General features: G+C 41.1%; 1 protein-coding gene across 7 annotated transcripts in view; it reads left to right on the forward strand.

Moving 5' to 3' along the window:
• The first annotated feature begins 31 nt into the window (after positions 1–31).
• Positions 32–20,036, forward strand: part of ANKIB1 (ankyrin repeat and IBR domain containing 1) — an 88,424-nt gene continuing 68,419 nt past the window's right edge. For 4 of the 7 annotated variants that reach the window (XM_059466148.1, XM_059466186.1, XM_059466178.1 and 1 more), the window contains exon 1: positions 32–435. The gene's annotated coding sequence lies outside the window, so the exon portion shown is untranslated. Of the gene's footprint in view, positions 436–624; positions 676–818; positions 974–10,300; positions 10,495–20,036 lie in introns of those variants that run through there. The other 3 variants (XM_059466163.1, XM_059466157.1, XM_059466170.1) reach the window with 3 other exon arrangements.

Here is a 20,036-nt window from a genome sequence, read left to right on the forward strand (position 1 = left end):
GCCGATGAGTTTCCGGGTCGGCGGCCTGAACTTGTGTTGCCGCCGCCGGTTGTTGACCGCGGGCGGAGAAGGAGGGAGCAAGCCGGGGCCGCGGGCCGGGCCGGGAGCAGGAGGCGCGGCTGGCGGGCGGGGAGGCGCCGAGGCGGAGCGGCCGCCCGGGCCCACGGAGCGCCGCCGGCAGCAGCTGTCAGCGCCGCCGCCAAACAAAGGGGTAGCGAGCAGGCGGCAGCCGCAGCGCCGTGCCCGCGCCGGGGGCCCCGGCGAGCTGACTGACAGCCCCGGCTGCCCGTGAGGCTCCCGCTGGAGCGGGCACTCCAGAGGGCGCCGTACCCGGAGTGGAGCGGCAGGGAGGAGCGGCCGCTGGGCACATGGAAGCTCTGAGTGGCGGGCGCGGAGGCGCCGGGAAGGGCCGGGGAGAGCCCCTGTGAGGAGCCGGTGAGTGCCCGCGGCGCTGGGCGAGGTTCGGGCGGGGGCTGCGGGAAGGCTCGGCCAGCGGAGCCCGCTCGCGGCTGAAGCCTGGAGGCTCCGCACATCGGGGCGTCGGCAGCGCCGCGCATCGCGGGGGGGCCGGCCCGGGAGGCGGCTCCGGGGGCGCCTCGGTGCCGTCGGCAGGCGAGGGGAGAGGGAGGAGGGAGCAGCCGGAGTGCGGAGGTAAACAAGCGGCAGGTTAGCGAGGTTAGTGCGCACGGGGCGGGCTGTGGGGAAAGGATGGCGGGAGCTGCGGGCTGCCGGGCCGGGGGATAAGGGGGAGAGAGGCCGCCTCCGGGCCGGGCTCTCGGCCGGCGGAGAGCGGGGGGCTCGCCCGGGAACTGGCCCGATGGGGGGATCGGTGGCAGCTGCCCCGGGGCGGCCGGAACAATGGTAAAGTTTGGAGCTGCCCGATGGCCTGGCTTCAGCCAGGTCCCGCTGCTGGGCTCATGCCCGCCTTGTTCGGAGCCGGGCAATCCTGCCTGGAAGGCAGAAGCGAAGAAGTGTGAGTAGTCAGAGTGGGAGCGTGTGCTGCGGGGCGAGCTGTGACAGTGACCTGGCTTCCTGCCTCGGTAACGCCGGCAGAGCAGCCCTTGAATGGATTTAACCGCTCGCCATCTCGGGGGTGTGGGGTTTTTCTGGTTTGGGTTTTTTTTTTTCTTCTTTTTTAACACAGTGGAAAAAATTTAGTCTTGATATCGTAGCAGTTTTATGTAAGTAGCAGTATCCCTCTCCCAGGCATGTCTGAGCACATACTGGAAATTGGGCAACTTTTAAAAATTAATCCTTTAAATTCATGACTAGTCTGTCTACCTCTTATTTACTGTTTATATATTATGCAGAGGATATACAGAGTCACGAAAACATTCTCGGCAGAGTAAAGAACTAATACTACAGCCTGAATTGTTTGCATGGATCCCTCCATTATGACTAACCGTCCTTGATTGCACCTTCTTTAAGTGCATTTCTGTGCTTTCCAGTTCCAGAAATGGAGCTTTAGTTGTAGCCATAACATCAATAATGTGCTGTAATTTAAGTACATTCACCAAAGAGAGAGACAGCTTTTGAGAGGATTTTGGCTGCTGAGGTTAGCAACGAGAAGAGACTCTCTGTCTTCTTTACATGTATGGCTGTTTTATCCTTACTTTCATCTTTTTGATTTTCAGTGTGAAGTGTGGTGGATTAATTTCTCTTTAATCTCTTTTGCGTACAGAGGAAAATTGCTCTTCTTGCTTGGGGGGGGAAAACAGGCTTTAGTCATAAGGAAAGCAACAGCGTTTTTCAACTACTTAGAACATGTGACTTGTTTCTACATAGAAGCAAATTGGTAGAATTTATAGCAACTTTTTTTTTTCTTTTTTTTTGTGGATGTGGAAAGAGTAAATGCTTGTATTTGCAAATCACAGAAGAGGCTTCTGAAAACTTTAATTCCAGGCTTTTCTGTGATCCTTTACTCGTCAATTCCTTCTTCAACAAATTTTACTTCAGTCCTTAATCAAAAGAATAATATATTTTAATAATACAGTCGATTATTCCTGAATTACAGTATTGCTATAAGTCTACTGAAAAGCTAAACAATGTTGATGGTGCTCTGTATTCCTGTATATATGCATCAGCAGAGTATTATGAATGAAGATTAATTTTAAAAGAAGGATTGCAACAGTGGCACTCTAATAAAAATATTAATAGCCAAAGTCCAAAAGTTAGGCAAGTAAGTTTTTTGCAGTCCCTTTTATTTTTGCTCATGCCATACACATCTAGATAGGACTAGGTATGTATGTATGTAAGTACATGATTTGGCTTATTGCACAAAACATGGAGTTTCCTGGACATAGTTACAGATTGCATGTGAGTTTATATGTATCTCTATCTGGCCTACACACTTCAGAAAATTAAAGAAAACTAAGCATGTAAATATGAAAAGAAATGCCTTCTAAAGCTGTCAGCTTTTATTCAACGGAATAACTATAAAAATGGTTTTAGAAAAAGTCATTATGTTTTTGTTCACTGTATAAAAACCTTGCTAACACTATGGTTGTTTTATTCTGTGCTGAACAGTTTATCTCTCCTGGTCTGTGACATCTCTGCTGTGATTGCTTATCACCATGTTTCTTTTTGTTTCAGTAGTAGGGCTTTGTTTATTAATCATTAACTAGTTTGGCTCACAAGTTTTGTGATTTTTTTTTAATTTTTGTTTATTTGTGGTATTTTAGGATCCTTTTTCTTTTGTGTACTGGGGGGATATTTTTGTTGTGGTTTTTCTTGCATTGGGGGGTTGTTCATTTGTTTTTGAGGGGTTTTGTTTGTTGAATTTATTTTTGCTGTTCAGATGTCATGTAGTTACCGTTACCTGAGTAGTTCATTAACTTCTCCTTGGAATCTGATAACTAGAGGTTGCTGTTGGCAGTTGTCACTGTTGAAGTTTTGTCAGCTTTGCTAAGGTGACTCATGCCAGTAAGAGGGAAAATTGAGAAGCTGGAGGTTACTGATACGTGTGCTGAACCAGTTACGTTTCTAATCATATTACTGTGTTTGCATAATTGGTAATGACACATAGCAAAGACAGATCTGTTTTACTTGAAGATCAGCCCTGTGGAAATTCTGAAATGTTCAAAATGACATGGAAAATTCTGTTTTCAACATCATTATCATTAGGCAAGACTTTTACTGCTTTTGCTTCCTCATTCCAAAATACAGTACCAAGTAGTTTTCCATGGAGCATTATAGAAATCACACCTATGTGTAAATTTTAGGGGGAAAGATTATTTCATGCAAGATTATATTACATTTTACATTTAAAGTTCAAGCCAGAGATGTCTAGCTAATGTTTAACAACTGTTGTTCATAACTGCTAAATGTCTTCCAGAATTATTGCAAACAAACACATTAGTCTTTGTTTGTGACAGTGGAAGGCCAAGTGCAAGGTCTCCACTTGGGTCAGGGCAACTCCTGGTATTGATAGAGGCTGGGGGGTGAAGGGGTTGAGAGCAGCCCTGCCAAGAACTCGAGAGTACCTTTGGATGAAAAACTGGACATAAGCTGGCAGTCTGCACTTGCAGCCCGGAAAGCCAATTGTATCCTGGGCTGCGTCAGAAGCAGCATGGCCAGCAGGGTGAGGGAGGGGATTCTGCCCCTCTGCTCTGCCCTGGTGGGAGAGACCCCAGCGGGGATGCTGCATCCAGCTTGGGGCCCCCAAACAGCAAAGACATGAACCTGTGGGAGCAGGTCTGGGGGAGGGACACAAACACAGAGCAGCTCTCCTGTTGCTGTTGACCTCATTTCAGAGAGACAGGGCACAACCTTTTAAGGAGCAAAAAAAGCTAGAACTTTATATTATATATCCCTTTATATAGAGTTTTATAAACCCTCCTGTGTCTATGGTAACAAGCTGTCATCTCATAGTAATTGGTCAGTCTTGGACAATGTGTTTATGTGTAAGAAAGGGTTGTTCGTGAGATACTGTTTTCATTTTTAAAGCTGAGATAGTTGGAATTGTTGAAACGGGTGGAGGAAAAGAGCCTTAATCTGTAGAATTCTTTCTCAGGGAAACAAGTTGTTTTTTGCTGTTGCAGGCTGTTGTTTTCATGAGGAGCTGTTAGCTTTCCCCCAGCTGTGTCGGACTAGGATTCAGTTTGTGAGGCCTTCTGCAGGCCTGCTGTTTACAGCACACTCTCCTGTGGAGAAAGGCTGAGAGGGTTGGGTTGCTCACCTTGGAGAAGAAAAGGCTCCAAGGAGATGCTGTTGCAACCTTTAGGTGTATAAAGGGAGCCCACAAGAAAGAGTTTTTACAGGAAAAGGAACGAGAGTTTTTAACTGTTTTAGATAAGGCAAACATTTCTTTTGACCTAAAGCTTATTTGTAGTATTACTAATATTCTTGAATTTTCTTTAAGGGGCTTTGTTGAAGTTGCTCAAGAGAGATTTTCATTTGATGGTTTCTTTAGATTTGTATTTTAAATGAGGTAAATTCTGAACTCTTCCTGTCTGAGGATAACTGCAGTTAAAATATGGGATGGGTGGGAGTTTTCAAACAGCTGTGTTACAGTGTTGCAAAGAAAGTTACTCTTGTAACTTTTACTGTTTAATTCTGTACTGACAAGGAAGAGCTGGGGACAAAATTAATCCTCTAAAAGCAAGGTATATATTTGGTGCATAAACTTACACCTAGAAATCAATGTTTGCACACAGCCTTCAGTATAGTAACATTATTCTTTGACAATAACTTAGTGTAGTTTATATATTATATAGTCACAACTGAGGCATTATATTACTAATTCTGTATAAAATAGTTTTTATGTGCAGGCTCCTATGTTGGAAAAGAATTCATTAAATTTCTTGAGGATTTTCCCTACTTAAAGGAGCTTCTCAGTGGCTTGTGATTACCATTTTGACACACCTGAAGAACTTGCAGTGGACATGATATGTAAGACTCCCTATGCTTTCTGCCCAGCTGAGTGCAATGACTTTAAGGGGTATGGGGCAATGATGACAAGTTCCTGCCCAATGCCATAGAGGTGTGGCTCTTCTGTGGCTGCCTTACCTTCCCAAATGCCCTTACCTAATACTTAAGAGCCTCTGCATGTGAAACCAGCAACAAGGATGATGGTTCATCTAGCTTGGTGCTGCCAAGGTTCACTTGACCTGTAGCCTGCATCAAATCTGCTCCCACAAAGCAAAAAGGGTGGCTCATTGTCACAGGAGACTCCCTTCTGAAGGGAGCAGAAGGCTCAAAGAGAAGGACTCACTTCTCAGGGAAGTCTCTTGCTTCCCTGGGGCCTGCGTTAAAGATGTGGGGAGAAAGTGTCCTATCCTGGTGTGGCACTCAGACTAATATCCATTATGGATTTTATTTTTTCAGGTAGTCAGCTGTGAAGTTGTAACAAGAAGTATGAGGGCAATGAAGAGAGACTTCATGGCCTGGGTTAAGGAATGAGGAGCACAAGTAGTGTGCTTCTCTGTCCTTCCAGTTGCAGGGAATGATGATGATGTTGCCAGGCCTTCTGGTGACAGACGCTGTACACCTGTCTCAAAGGGAGAAAAATATCTTTGCACAGGAGTTAGAAGGGCTCATTAAAAAAGCTTAAACTAGACTTGAAGGGAGAAACTGATAAAACCAGGCTCACTAGAGATAAGCCTGGGGGCAGCACACCCATATTTGAGGGACGGTGTGCTAGTGATGTCCTTTGATCTTCCATTTCAGTGAAAACATGGAATAAAGATTCATGTGGCAGCAAAGACCAGTAGTTATCCATGTGTTAGAAACCACAGAAGCAGCTGAGATTGGTTATACAGGAATTAGGACTTCTTCCCCAAAAAAGGTGGAGGTATAAATAGCCTGACTGGAGTGCTTCTGCTCCAGTGCACGCAGCACAGGCAACAAACAGGAGGAGCTGGAAGCCGTCGTGCAGCAGGAAAATTATGGTATAATTGTCATTACGGAAACTGGTCATTGTGTGATGACTCACAACTGGAGGGCTGCAGTGGATGGCTGTAAACTCTTCAGAAGGGATAGGCAAGGAAGGAGAAGCAGTGGAATTGCCCTGTGTTTTAGGGAGTGCTGGGATTCTCTAGAGCTTAATTGTGGTGCCAATAGGGTTGTTGATGGGTGAGAATCAGTGGTAAGGCCAGCAGTGCAGATATCCTGGTTGGGAGTCTCTTACATCTAGCCAGCTTGCAGAGGCAGACAAAATATTCTCTGAGCAGCTGTGAGAAATTTTACTATCCCTAGCCCTTGTTCTCCTGGGGAACCTCAAATCTCCAGATGTCTCATGGAAATACAATGCAGTAGAGAGGAAACAGTCTAGAGGAAGCATGTCCCTGAGTGTCTGGAAGAGAACTTCCTGACACAGCTGGTGAGTAAGGCAGCTAGGGAAGGTGTCCTGCTGGACTCACTGTTCACAAACAAAGAAGCACTTGTGGGTGATGTGATGATTGGAGACTCTTGGGAACAGTGATTGTGGAATTACAGAGTCTTCAATTCTTGGAGAAGTAAGGAGGGAGTCAGCAGAGCTGTTACCTTGGACTTCTGGAGGGCAGACCAGCGTATTGAGGAGACTGGTTGAAAAACTTCTGGGAGGCATTCCTAAAAGGGAGAGAAGTCCAGGGAGGACAGACATTTTTGAATAAAGAAATCCTAGAAGTGCAGAAGCGGGCTGTCCCCATTTGCCTAAAGAAGAGCTGTTGGGGAAGAAGACCAGCCTGACTGAGCAGAGTATTCTGGTTTGAGATCAGGAGAAACTGGAGAGTCTATGGCCTCTGGAAGAATGGGCCAGCAGCTCAGGAGGACTACAAGGATATCATGAGGTTATCCAGGGAGAAAATTAGACGGGCCAATCAGAACTTAATCTGGCTACTGCTGTAAAAGTTGATAAAAAGTGTTTCTATTAATATACCAGTAACAAAAGGAAGGCCTAAGAGATTGCTCATCCTTTATTGGATGAGAGGGCAAACAAAGTGGCAAAAGATAAGGAAAGAGGCTGAGGTACTTAATGCCTTCTTTTCCTCAGTTTTTGATAGCATGTTCTCTGGGTACCCAGTGCCCTGAGCTGGAATAAAGAGACAAGGAGCAGAATGAAGGCTCTGTAATCCAAAGGGAGAGGGTCAGAGATATTCTATGCCACTGGCACACTCTCAAGTCTATGAGGCTGGGTGGGATCCACCCAAGGGTACTGATGGCACTGGCAGAAGTGCTTAGTGAACCACTTTCCATCATTTACCAGCAATCCTGGTTAATGGTGGAGGTCCCAGGTGACTGGAGGTTAGCAAATGTGACACTCTTGTACAGGAAGGGTTGGAAGGAGGATCTGGAGAGCTGCAGGCCTGTCAGTCTGACCTCAGGGCCAGGGAATGTCATGGAGCAGATCATCTTGAGAGCCATCCCATGGCACATACAGGACAGCCAGGGGTTTTTGAAAGCCAGGTCCTGCTAGACCAAGCTTGTCTTCTTGGACAGAGTAACCTGGTTAGTGGATGAGTAAAAAGCTGTAGAATTTGTCTCCCTAGACATCAGTAAAGCCTTTGACACCATTTCTCACAGCATTCTCCTGGAGAAACTGTTACCACTGGCCTACTCTTCTCTGGGCAAGAAAAGTGTCTGGATGTCCAAGCTCGCAGAGTGATGGTGAATAGAGTTACATCCACTTGGTGGCTGTCACTAGTGTTCCCCAAGGCTCACTGCTGTGGTCTGTCCGATTGAATGTCTTCACTTGTGATCTGGAAGAGGGGATCCAGTGCAACTTAGTCAGCAAGCTGTGTGAGTGCTGCTCTGCTGGAGGGTAGGAAGGCTCTGCAGCAGGATCTGGACAAGCTGGATCGATGGCTGAGGCCAGTGGTATGAGGTTCAGCAAGGGTGAGAGCTGGATCCTGCCCTTGGGTCACAGCAGCCCTATGGAGCACTACTGGCATAGCGTGAGCGCTGGAAAGCTGCCTGCTGGAAAAGAACCTGGGGCTTTGGTCAGCATCATGTCAGCTAGGGGTAGCCTGTGATATAACTAAGTGGAAAAGTGATAAAAATGATTGTGTCTAATTGTGAAAATCCTTACACAGTTTAATTTTTATGGTAACTGTCTTAATTAAAATAATTACTTTTGTAAAATGTCCTATAGGGATGTTAGTAATCTCTCCCTTCCCCCCTCCCATCCCCACCCTCCTTGAGGAAAGATGTAGTTCTGGATGTTTCAAAGCTTTTTTGGGGAAAATACACTTAATGTATAATGCTAATTATATATGTTTTAATGGCATATTTCTTGACTGATTTGTATGGTCTCTGATCAATTGTGATTAAATGGACCTAAGTTGGAAACTGATTCTCTGCCGCAAGTACTTCACCTGATGATCACTTTTCCTGGAATTTAGCATAGAGAAAATAATTAGATTTTCCTAGTTTATAATTCTGCTTTTTAAGCAAGCCCTGCTTGTTCTTACAGCAGGTACTTTAGGAGATGGTAGGAACATTGTGTCCTGGTTTTGACCTTGGTTGTAAATTACTACAAATGAAATAACTTTGAGGAGAAAATTCTATTTGATATTTATTACTTTTAGTCCACTTAAAATTTCTGCTTCAGGGAAGTTCCATAGATGTTAGTTGAGATAAGCAATACCCCCCTGCCCTTTTACTTCAAATGGATTTCTGAGAGGAATTTTTGATGACAAAGTTATAAATGGTATATTTGTTACAGGTGTTGTGGTACAAAATGGTACAAAAATGTTGTGTAGAAACTCAAAACTGACTGTATTAAAAAAAACCAATAGTATATTTTTTTAGGATGCTCAGATGAAGCACTGATGATGATGATTGAAATGTTATAAACCAGTCTTTGGAGAAATAGCTGAAAAACTATGAGAAGATGTCATGATACATACTTGTCAATGTTTTTGCAAATAAAATACATCAAATACTGGTGCTATTCAAATTTATTGTGGACTTAATAGGAATTGTAGGACAGTTGTAGTTTGTTAATGAACTCTTTTCTCTATTAAGGGTTTGACTGTTGCTGTACTGTTGTGATATGCAGTTGTGTGTTTTTCTTTGTATTTCTGTTAGTTACGTTGCGTGTAAGATGTGCAAGGCTGGATGCACAAATCAGGACTAATTTTTGACAGCAGCAACCTGTAAATGTTGTTGCAATGGAATTTTCCCCATAAGTATTTTTTTTTTTCTCATTAAGGAAAAAAATAATATTTCTTATTTCTTGCCTCTGTAAATTACTTGCAGAATTGTCATTTTTTTAGCATTTTTTATTTTTTAATCCAGGTGGCTCTGTTGTGTTTTAGATCTCTAAGCAATTGAGGGACAAGCAAATATGTTCATCTCTGTTTATTTCTCCTATGTTGAAGGTCTACAGATAGACATGCAGAAATGTTCTGGCAGAGTAGAGCCCAGAAAATAAATTGTTAATTTCTTGAATGAAAAATGGTGAATTTCATCAATGTTGTGAAGAAACTGCAGAAATATGTACCTACTAAACTATGAAGACCAAAGTTCCAGCTGCACTAATAATGCAGGTTATACATTTTAAAATTCTTCATAGACTGATGGAGTTATCTATATATCCATAGATTGGGGATTTTGATATTTTAAAGCTCAAATCTTGAGGTCCAGCTGTATAGCAGACTTCATGATAGCGAAACACTGTCATGTTCTTCAGCAAAGATCTGGCACGTTTATTCTGTAGAAATAGATCTACTGCAAAATTGTACTAGCAAATAATCTAGGTCTATGAAGCATTGTGAGTTAAATATTCTAAGACAAAGCATTTTTTCTTTCTGAAAGAATTCCTGTTACTTGCATTCCCTGAAAGTTTGTGTATGGAAGTACACAGCCTGCAGTACTGAGACATTACTAACAGCTCTGTAGCTTATTGCAGTATAAATATACAATGGCTGTTAATTTAGGCCCTTTTCCCAGACTTCTTGAGAGTCACTGACACAGATACTTTGTGTATTTAGTTCTCCATATTTAGAAGGATGTGTTGGGGAGAAATCTTTCATTGGAGCTATTTCAGTGAGTCACCAAGTGCAAACTGCCCATTAAAAAAAAATACTGAAGAGGTTTTATTTGGTGACTTGTGCGTTGAAGTACAAGTTTTGTAACATCCCATTTACCAACCTGTTAATTAGTTAAAATTAAACTGCATGGAAGTCCTTTATCCTTTTCAGGACATGTTAATTAGTATTCAGTAAAATTAAGTAGTGCAGCTTTGCATTTATGATATTAATTAACTACCTGGATTAGGTGATGGAGTGCACTGTCAGCAAGCTTGTTGATGACACCAAGGTTGTGTGGGCTGGAGGGCAGGGCTGCTCCTCCGAGACACCTTGACAGGCTGGAGAAATGGGCTGACAAGAACCCCGGGGTTGGTGTTCAGCAGAATGTGAACACAGGAACAGAATAACTCTGCACAGGAGAACAGGCTGGGAACTGATGGCTGGAGAGCGGCATCGCAGCAAACAGCGTCACTTTGCTGCTGGACACTGGGCTCGATGTGAGTCAGCAAGGTACCTTTGAGCAAGCCAGTCTCTGGGAGAAGTGAGTATTTCTGTCAGCTTGACATTTGTGTGACGGCATCAAAAACAGTGTCTGGTTTTGTGCTTCTTGGTGTAGGAGAGGAGCTGACGTTCTGAAGCAGGCCTAGAGGAACACTGCCAGAATAATTAGGGTACAGAAGCACATAATGTAAAAAGAAAAGCTGGAAGAGCTGAGTGTCCTCTGTTCAAAGGAGACTAGGGCAGTGGATCTTGTTTTCAGTTAATGGGAGGGTACAGAAAATACAGAACCAGACTCTTCTTGGAGGAGCTCGGTGATAGGGCTGGAGACGACAGAAGAAGTTGAAGCAAGGGATGTTCCAATTAGACATTAGGCAAAATGATCATTATTGAGATGGTCAGATGTTGGGATAAATAGTCTGAAGAGGCTGTAGGGTATCCACACTTGGAGATACTCTGAACTTCAGTGAGAATGGCGTTGAGGAGCCTTTGAAGCTCTGAAGATTGCCTTGAGTAAAAGATAGAAGCTGTTGACCTCCAGAGGTTCCTTCTAATGTAAATAAGTGCTTGCTCCATATCTCATGATACGGTTGGGTTGCACAAGTGTTTTCTCCCTGCTCTGCATACAACTGCTTCTGACCCAGCTGATGGGTTTGGCCCAGAGAGCTGTGGAGTTCTGTAGAAGAGAACAATATTGCCATCTTAAATAAACTGTACTATATGGCTCAAACCCTAATTTTTAACCTGACTTCTGTGTAGTCAAAGATTTTAAGTGATCAGTTTAATGTTTTGAATTTTCACATGTCTGACATGAAATAGACTAATCCTTAATGAGATATTTTTCCAGAGTGTTGGATGTCAGGCATTTTTTTCTGTAATATGGCTTACTATTAGTAGAAGTAGAGCAATTACTGGTGCATTCTTTCAGGCAATGAAATAATTTAATAATTGTAATTGTAATACTGGCTTATTCTGGGTTTTATTTGTTTGTTGAGGTTGGGTATTTTTTGTGTGGTTGGTTTGTTTGGGTTTTTTTTCTCCCCCAAAATTCATGAATTCAGACTTTCTCAATAAGCAAGCTGCTTTAAGTTTATAATTACTCACTTAATAAAGAAAGTTTATTATTACCTAACTAGAAAGTTAAATTCACTTGTCTGGAATAGGAGTTAGACAGGCATGTTCTAGTATAAAATATTTTGTTGTAATCTTTAATTTAAAAGGGATAATTTGGTTTAGTCTTTGTTACTCTGGATGTATTTGCAATGTAAAGTGTGCAAACCTTAATAAAACAGTCACATTATTTTACTATAAATGTGATGTAAGTTGCCTCTTGATTTGTCTTTATTTCACAGTAATACCTTTTAAGTTCATTCAGAAATCCTGGGGTTTTTTGCTGCATGTATTTTGCTTCATGTATATATGAGTAAGAAATCAATATAGATTACCAGAGTTTTGAAATAAGTCCTTAAGAAGATGATTGGTTAACTTTTTTATCCCTCCCTCCTTATTCTAGCTATGTGTATAATTTTCTACTATATAAATAGATGATGAAGACAATGAGTCAAATTTCTGTTTAATTAGTCACAAGCCTGAAAAGTATACTGAATAAATTTCAATTTTAAGTTGTGGTATCAGGGTAGCTGTGAAGAGTTACTGATAATTATGTCCTTCATTATTTTGGAAATATACAAATGTTCTCAATTTTAGAATCTACTCATGAGTGCAAGGGAAGAAATCCTACAACCCAAATTCATGTATTTTTTGGGAATAACTTCTGTATGAATAATATAATTTCTAGGAAAATCAAACAGCATTTTCTGTGAATCTTCAGCATGTTTTAGCTTCTTCAAAGGAATGATGACATTCAGATCAAAGCACGCTGGGTTAGTGCTAAATGGAGGTGTTCAAAAAAGTTTTTTGAAACATAAAACCTCAGTATGAACTTTGAACAGAAAAATATTCTTGAAACAGTCTGCCCATGGCTTACTGTGAAACTGAATCCTTTCACATTCCTAAAAGCCAGACAGTCCACCCTAATCATGCCTTGCTTTAGTTACTGTATACTTTATTTTCCCCAGTACTGCCTGAGTCTGCTTACTGTAACTCTGATGATTCCTGTTCTCTTTCTAAGCTGCCCACCTCACTGCTGTATCCAAACAGCTGAGGGCACACAAGAAATGTTCTGATGCAATAATTGTATGTTGTGGCCCCAGTTCCCTACAGTTGAGGGATAACAAATCATTTTTACTTAAATCTGCTACATTCTATGAAATGAAAGTGGCTTTAAAATCTATCCACACAGAGTTGAACATATGAGAGCAGTATTCTGTTTTCAAAATCGATTCAATGAGATACGAGGCTGCAAAATGCAAAGTTTTGGGCTTTTTAAAATACAGTTTGCCATTCTAATTGATTAGGAAATAAGATTTCCATATCACTCAGACACTTGATTACATCCTGAAAAAATGAGCAAGCTTTTGCATAGGTGGAGTATAAGCCTTTTAGAGTAGGTGGTTCCATCATCCCTGTTTCCTGGAACATTCCAGCCTCATGCCTTTCTGTTGCAACACAATCAGTTTTCATGCAAACCACTCAGACCTTTGAAAAGGGAGTCTCTTTTCTTTATTTCCTCTCTTTATAGAGGTATATTTTGATTACTGTATATTGTTCGTTATGGCTGGTTTCTAAGCGGTTAGATGCTTGCTTCAGAGATACTTCTTACTTTATAACAAATAGTCTTCCATTTCTCTCATTTCTTGTCTATTGCTTTTTTTGCCTTCTGTATTTTCTAGAGAGTAGTTTAGTGCAATTGGAACATCCTTCTTGCTGTGCAGGATGCTGTATGAGTACATAGAGTGATACCAGAGTGGATTTTTAAAGCTGTTTGTACCTGTTGGAATTTTCAGAACTTAAATCTTCTAATGAATATTTCAACCCTACTAATAAAGTATTGTTTCTTCATGTCTAGCAGCAATTGAAAAATCAACTCCATGGATTTTTCCCCCCAGCAAGCTTTGAGTATATTATGAAATATGATGCAACAGGATTAACATTATAGGGGGGAAGGAAGATACCGTTCTTAAACATCTCTCTTTCCCAAAGTGCAGGTGGAGAGGGACTAAATTAGATATATTTCTCATCTCTCTGCCCTTCAAGACTGTATTTGTTCAAAAAGCTTTGTGCTAGTTTAGTAGACTTTGTTCTCACTGGAGTCCTGCTGAGGTAGCTACACTAAACCTTTTTCACCAATACCTGCTTTTTGACTGTCAGGGCTTGAATTTTTCCCTTTAGTAAATGCAAGCACACCTTTGTCCTTTCACTGCCTGTTTGAGAGGGATTGTAGTTGTCTTTCCACACAGGTCTTGCTTGCCTAGTGTCAGACATCTGAACAGCATCAGCTGCTGCTATTAACAATCATGTGAGGTTTTGCTTTGTGAAATTAAAACTGGACAGGGGTACCTGTTTTGCTGGCATTTTTGTGAAGGGCTGAGGTGAAGTTGCCATATCAGTTATTTGTTGTGAGTTTGTGTCCTATATAATTTGATACTCTTTTGTACACTGCCCACTGTGGGTTTTTGCAGGCTTAGGTGCAGTTTGCAGCAGCCGGTGCTCTATTTGGTACTGTGATGCCTGCTCTGCAGTCTCCCACTCCACCCAGCAACATCTTCTAGTTCATGCTCCATCCACTATCCCTTTCTGAGTGTATGGCTGCTGTCAGAGTAGCAGCTGATAAAATAATGCTTGACTACAAAAGAAATTTCATGAAAACTGTTTGACTTTAGCTAATGCAGTGGTACTGCCTTGCCTCTAGCACCCAGCCATGGGCTTTGCACAGTTTGCACATTGGTGGTGTTTCTGCCTCTGTCTGCACTTCAGTATGAGTAAACACTGTTTTGAAAGTATTTCCACTCCATACAGTATGCAGTGGTACAAATAGTCCTGCCACCCTATCGCTGCTGCCATGCTCTGGCTGTTTGGACCATCAGTATCCAGAAAGAAAACCCAGAAGAGGGAATTAATCTGAGTCAGATCTATTCTGCTTCTCAGTCACCAAAATAAACCAGCAAGGGAAATTGTGGAAATATGGATGAACCGAGGGGGTGGATCAGAAACAAAAAGGGCAGTATCAGCTCTGGTGTCAATTAAAACCACTTAAGAAACTACAGTGTAAGTTTCTCAAGCAACATTTGTGTCACTAAAAGATAGCGGAGGTAGATCTCCAGCTTGCTTAAGTGCATGCTTCATAGTAACTATAAAAATTACTTTCTAAATTCTGAAGCTTTCAGGGAAGTCTGATAGAGGTCTCACACTGCTCTGGGCAGGGAAGTGAGTCCTGGGGAGGAGAACAACCCAAGAAAAGAAGTAGTATAGAGGAAAAAGAAATGCAGTTTTTTGTGGCTTTTTTCTGGTGGAGAGTGGGGGTTGGGAATGTTCTCTTGTAGTGCCTTTTACTTTACAAGCAGAAGGAACTATTCTTAAATAAGTGCCTGTGTGTTGCATTGGCACTGGAGCAGGTTTTTCATAAGGCAGTCACCCAGGGGTTCCTGAGCATCACAGCTCTGCAAGCTGCTGAGACTAATACAGCTGGTTCCCCCAGCTTCTGTCTTCTTCCAGTCTGCCACTGCTTGTCTTTGCTCCTGCAAATCTCTGCAACTGTCTGTGGGATTTTTCTTTGAACAAACTGTGTATTCTTGGACCATACCCCAGTGGATTTCTGTCTCATTTTCAGACAGTCAAATATAAGTTTGCTAGTACTAGTAAATGCTGGATTGATGATTGAACTTTTCCTAGGCATAGGTCAGGCTGTGCAAGAACTGCTTCATGAGTCATGGTAGAGGAGGCTGAATGGGCTTGTCAAGCTGAAAAAGAGACATGGTGATTAACAGGCAGCAGTAAACTCGCTCTTCTACATCAGCAGGCTGGATTCCATAGTCTCAGGTGGCCGTGCACCATCTTGGGCTGGGTATCTGCTGTCACTGCTTTGCAGCCGGGTTTGGTAGATTTTAAAGCTTTCCCTTCTGTGGGGAGGCAGCAGGGAGGGAATGCTGTCCCCGTCCCAGCAGCACCACCACAGCAGGGAAAGCCCATGTGCAGGTGTCCTCTGTGACTTTGTGAGCGGCATTCGGAAATAGCGCTGGCTGAGAGCCTCCTGTGCAGTGTCACTGACACCTCCTGCCTCAGGAGGGTGACCTGGATCTTTCTGTTCTGCAGGACCTCCCTGTCTAATGTAGCAGGAAATAAGGGACACAGAGGTCCTAAAAGTGACCTGACCTAACCAGAAGTACCAGATCCACGGGTGAGGTAGCTGTGCTTCAGCACTCTCAGTCATTCTTTTCTTATGACTCTGGGAACTCTGTGAAGCAGATGTGGATGGAGCAGAGGCAGTCATGAATAAAAACTGTGTGAACTCCCCATTATGTATTTTGATAGTAGCTGGTGTTAAGCGAGCAGTATTAGAAACAAAGGGAATGTAAGTCTAGTGAATGCTGCTTTTCAGAATGCTTGCTTGCTGGCACAGTAACCATCTGTAAACAAAGGTAAGGCAGCAGTTTTCCATGAAAACCTCAAACAACAGAAACATCCTACCAAAATCTGGGCAATACACAAGGGTCAGTGCGTGGGCAAGGCGTCAGAGAACCTTGGGTACTGAATACCCAGCCAAAAGCTTCTGCTTAGGAGGGAGGCATTACCCATGTGACCATTAGCAATCTGAGATTGAACAGGTGTGAATCTGGTACCTCAGGTGATCTGGTTCTGTGACAGTCCAGCATAACTGCCAATTACAATCTAAATCTTTTTATAATGGATTCCCTTTTTTTAGGCTGCAGTGTTCTAGTTCGAAGTATAAAAAGTGAAATATCATATTGGGAAAATTGATTAAATGCTATGCAAGGGTTTTCTATGAGGTGTCTCCTTGTTCTTCCCCAGGAAACATAAAGTGAAGAGCAGTAAAGAGAGTGACAAGCTTTACAGACAACAGAAGCTTTGAGAACAGTAAAATTGGTGGAAGAGAGGCAGTTTTGGGAGGAAGTTTCCTTTTATTTGTTGTTGCAGTGAAGTAGAGAGGAGTAAAAAGAAGCAAGGTCTGCATATGTGATATTTTGAACTTTGCCAGAGTAAGACTGCTTATGCTTTCCTCTCTCCTTCATAGCATCTAGCTATAGTCTTTCCTTGATAATTAATTCAGCATTTCTGAGAGAAAGACGTCTTTCACAAGAAAATGGAGAGGGAAGTCTAAAATAATTCAACGTTCTTAAATGACACAATATCACTATTCCATCTCAATGTAAAAAAATATTTTGGATGCACTTTAGAGGTTTCCTGCATTCTGGTTGGAAACCTCTAGCAAGGTAAAAGGAGATTAGCAGACATCATCCCATAATCAAGTATCATTTGCCAAAGTACTTGGTGATGAGAGCCAGGGTCTGATTTTGTAGGTCTAATCTCATAACTGACAGTCTGTGTTGAATCTTGGGGAGAAACTGTGAAAATTCTGGTTTGGGTTATTTTTTCAGTGCAAATATTATTTTCTTTAGAAAATAATATTTTCTTTGTTAATTAAATTTGTGCAGCCCCCCTGCATTTTGTCATATTTAGCCTCTCTTTTAAGAACTTAACTTTGTGACTGATTACTGGAGGGGGGTTAACATGATGCAATTTTTAAAAAATTCCAAGAAAGGCTTGTTGGACAACAGATGCCTTAAGCTGTTCCTGGAATATTAGTAGAAATTATGTAATATGATGTAATAATTAGCAGACATGTCGATAAATGTGATGTCCTGAGGATGTGTCAATCCAATACCATAATGGAAAGTCTGATCTCACAAACTTACTTAAATTCTTTGAAGAAGTTGGCAAAATACATTTGTATAATCTGGTTGAATTTTCAAGTGTTGTATCCCATGATCCCTTACTTAGAAGTCTTAAACAATCCAAACAGCTTTGGGAAAGAGCAAGGATCCATTGCATGCAGAAGTGACTGGTGTAAAGATGGTTATGGATATGGGTGGAAATAAAGAGATAGTTTTCACAGTGGTTGAAGGTTACTGATAGAGTCCCCTTTAGATCAGTGCTAGGACCTCTGCTGTTGCATGTGAGGGTGAATAATATAAAAAAGATGGTAATCAGTGATTGCTACAAACTGAGCCCACTGCAAAAGTATTTTATGAGACACAGTGGTGGATATAAAACTCAATATAGCTAAAGCTGAAAGATTCATATGGTTGGGGGAAAGAAAAGGGTCCTAAATTTATATAGAATATTATCTTCTTAATTATTACAGTTCATAAACAAGATCTCAAGGTTATAATAAAACTCTGAAGAAAATTAGCTTAGTCCTTAGTATCACTCCAACAAAGTAAATGAAGTGTCAAAATAGAAGCTGTGCTGCCGTGATGTGAATCCGTTCATTTTGCATGTCCTAAATTAAAAAGGTGTTAGTGGCATTGGAAATAGATCAGAAAAAGCAAAGATAATCCAAAAAATGGCACAGAATCCACTTCTTCAGAATCAGGGCTAATCAATCTGTAGAAGAGCAAAAGATTGGTATGATGTAAGGGTGATCACCTACAGAAGGTGAAAATCTCTAAAACCACAAGTGGAATGGAGAGAGCAAATATGGAAAGTTTCTTTGCTGTCTGCCTCTCAGTTCTCGTAGACAGTTAAAATGAAATAACAAATTGCCAGTTAAAATCAGATATTTCTTCACAATGAATAATTAAGCTGTGAAATTTCAGGATGCTCTGTCTGTTAAAATTTTCCATAGATTTGGAGAGGTTATCAACAACATAGTGGAAGAAAAATGCAATACAGGTTATTAATATAATAGCATATCTACCTCAAAAATTCGTAAGTGGTAAATTGCTGGAGACTGGGAGAGTGTTGTGTAGAAGTGTCTATCTATTCTTGCCCAGTTTTTGTACTTTTCATTGGTACACTCTGATGTTAACTCTGGACAAGGAATGAGATGAGAAGACATGGAATTCTCTGATCCAGTATAGCCATTATTATGTTTACAATACTTGAAAACAAAATGGGAAATAAAAATGCATATATTAGTAATGACAAACTTTTAAAAGTTATATATTTTCTGTTTGTTTTTTTATTTGTGAGGTCTAAAACAATTAGAAATTTGGTTGCAAATCAGATATGAAGCTGTTTCATGAAAGTGCACAATAAATTGTATTAATTATTAAAATGTTGATGTATAAATAGTAGAAGGGGTAAATGAGATAATTAGATTATCTAGTTATCATTAATAACATTTGAGTATGTATATAATGAAAATAATTTTCAGCTTGCTTTAGCTAATGTCTTGAAACAGAATTGCTGTTAGGAATCAAATTCTTTCAAAGTAGGAATAAACTAGCTTTTTCCTCATTTAGAGTCACAGATATTTATTCCTAAGCAAAATTCAGATTTATTTTTGAGGATTAACACTTTTTTTTACAAGTCAGTCTGAAATAACTTCCAAAACAGCAGAGGATTCTTACCAGTCTTTGTCAGACCTAATTTTTAATTTATGCCACAACCGTTCTAAATCTACAGAGCTGAAAAAAAAAACCCTGTAGGTTTTGCTTTTTTAGTTTTGTAAAGGCTTGTTTCATACTTTTGTAATTCCTCTTTTTTAAGTTGTGTGATGGAGCTGTAAAAGGTTAAAGGTTTTACTTTTGTAGGATTTTTTTTTTGCCAGGTTATTTTTCAAATTTCCAAACTGAAAATCAATTGAACTCAGAATCTCAAGAACATGTTGGCTCCAAGAATCTATTACAGTTTTTTAAGCATTGGACACTGTGGATGCAAATAGTAAGAAGACTTGGGAGTAAATAAAAGTGTTTAATGGAGATTTCTGATTTCAGAACAAGATCAATCACTAAGTTGCTGGTCTAAAGAAATTTATTCCCTTAGCAGATTATTAGGGGATAGGAGCCCTCACTGCCATCAAGGATTCTTTATTTTGCAGTACCTAAAAACTTGCTCTCTTTCTTCTCTGTAAAATCATGGACAGTTTCACAAATCTGGGCAGTAGTTTTCATCTAGAATCTGCTGTTCTACATCTTTATCCTTCACTGTATCAAGTAGCCATTTACCTAGGTCAGACACTGCTTTGACATAATAGTTTCAGATCATCAAGTCTGGCTGAGATTATATCTTGCCTTAGATACCTTTGGGCAGCCTTGTCTGCCTGCCTTTATCTGTTAGTATAACCACAAGATGATGTCCAAAGAGATGTCTGGATCTGGTTTAATTCACTCTTATGAAAATTGCTGTTAAAGTGGAAAACTGTTAAAATACTTTGAAGGATTAATAATTTGATTATATAGGCTGATTATGTGAAGTATTATGTAGTCTGTGTGCTAAACCAGTAAAACAAAACCATCCTAGCTTTCTACAATGGTATTGCAGTAATTTAAGATGAAAATTTACTGCAAACTGGTTAGCCTTGGCCAGTACAAATGCCACTGGATTTGTTGGAGCACAGATGCTCTTTTATTGTTATGACACATTTCTGCATGAACAGAGAGGTTTTTGTTTTCAGGCATAATAAGAAATTGAAACAGTGGATGCAATAGTGAAATGTTCCAG

This window comes from Ammospiza nelsoni, chromosome 1, assembly GCF_027579445.1.
Source record: "Ammospiza nelsoni isolate bAmmNel1 chromosome 1, bAmmNel1.pri, whole genome shotgun sequence".
Classification (NCBI taxonomy): Eukaryota; Metazoa; Chordata; class Aves; order Passeriformes; family Passerellidae; genus Ammospiza; species Ammospiza nelsoni.